Source organism: Adiantum capillus-veneris, chromosome 13, assembly GCF_014529385.1.
Source record: "Adiantum capillus-veneris isolate H3 chromosome 13, ASM1452938v2, whole genome shotgun sequence".
Classification (NCBI taxonomy): Eukaryota; Viridiplantae; Streptophyta; class Polypodiopsida; order Polypodiales; family Pteridaceae; genus Adiantum; species Adiantum capillus-veneris.
In genome coordinates, this window is record NC_140943.1 from 55344570 (window position 1) to 55346114 (window position 1545).

At 46.7% G+C, this 1545-nt stretch overlaps 1 pseudogene; it reads left to right on the forward strand.

Annotated features, from left to right (window-relative positions):
• Positions 1-415: 415 nt before the first annotated feature.
• Positions 416-836, forward strand: LOC147444033 (uncharacterized; annotated as a pseudogene).
• The last annotated feature ends 709 nt before the right edge of the window (positions 837-1545 follow it).

Below are 1545 nucleotides of genomic sequence, written 5' to 3' on the forward strand. Positions count from 1 at the left end.
CCGTCCAAAAAGCGCTCAGACTCGCGATCGCTAATAGTGGCGCTTGTCCATGTTGAATCCCTTCCATACCGTCGTGGATTGATTTGGATAATGATCACGAAGGTCAAACGAACATCTACTGAAGTTGATATTATTTTAAAAATTTAAAAAACCTTTGGAGTAGGTAGCTTTTGATTTGCTCTAATTAGGAATGGGACAGGTTTCACAAGGACTAGAGATCGACGTTAGTGCTGCAAACTCTAACTTCATTGCATTGCTCTCTGTGAACCCTATTGAGAGTGAGCGTAGATCTATTGTGTTCATCTTATGTTTGTTGTTCGCTGTGTCCAATTAAGTAAAGCCTACAGAGGTCTTGCTGCAGAGGAGAGAGAGAGAGAGAGAGAGAGAGAGAGAGAGAGAGAGAGAGAACACGTACATCACCAACAAAGTCGAAGCTGGACATTTCCTGGGCATAGCGGAGCTTGCCATGGCAGCTACAGCCATCGCCTCCACCTCTCTGAACAAGGCGTGCCCTAGCAGTAGCCTCAGTGAGTTGCGGCTCCCCGTCCGCAATGGCCTCGTCTGCTTACTCGTCTCTAAGGCTTCTTCACCTCTGAAGCTTGTCTCCAATGGCAGTTCTGGCCCAAAGATGGAGAGATGAACCTTGTAGGACCAGCGACTCTCGCCCTTTTATCCGCAGCGGTCATCCTTGATGTTGCAGAAGCAGCTGTTCCAGGCGTCTCTGTCCTTCATTCAAGAATCTCCTTCTAAGGGTGGTAACTGGTGGTGTTGTCCTTGTTCCCATCAGTGGTGCAGTAGCGGCTGTTTCCACATTTGATCCTGTCAAAAGAAAGTGAGAATGGCTGGCTTATGGCTCTCTGAAACTGAAAGCTATGCTGCCCCTCTTCGTGACAGTGTAAATCAACACCAGGGCTTATTTATTGTAATACAACTTTCTCTTGGTTTTTCCAGACACACACAGAGAGAGAGAGAGAGAGAGAGAGAGAGAGAGAGAGAGAGATGGGTCTCGTCGCCCTAGTGAAAAGAGGGGACCTTTGCATGTGGACAAGGGAGATTCAAAAAATTTGCTCGCAACTTCGCTATGTATGAATATGAGAGAGAGAGAGAGAGAGAGAGAGAGAGAGAGAGACCTCATCTCTAGATTCTTTCTTGCAAGGGAATTTTCACTCATTTCCTCACACCGATGATGGCAGTGTCTACTTTGTCACCCGAATGACTTGATGTGTCCACAACTAGTTGTGTATATGCCCATTTCCTCTACTAAGCACCTCGGTTGGTGAGGCCCTTCTTAATAGTCTTCTTGGGGGAGCTCAATAGATGAATTTCCACTTTGTAGACGATGTTGACCATATACCTCCCCAGAATGTCCTTGTTTTTCTCTAAAGGCTGGCCAACAAGGCATTCGGTTGACCTTTGATGTTGCCAATGACAGAGTGGGCTTCACTATGGTAGGTCTAGAAATGAGATGGCAGCAACTATGAGACATGATTGTTGATCCTCGGGGAGCAGCACCTCAAACTTGAGTAGTAGCAGATGGCACTGACC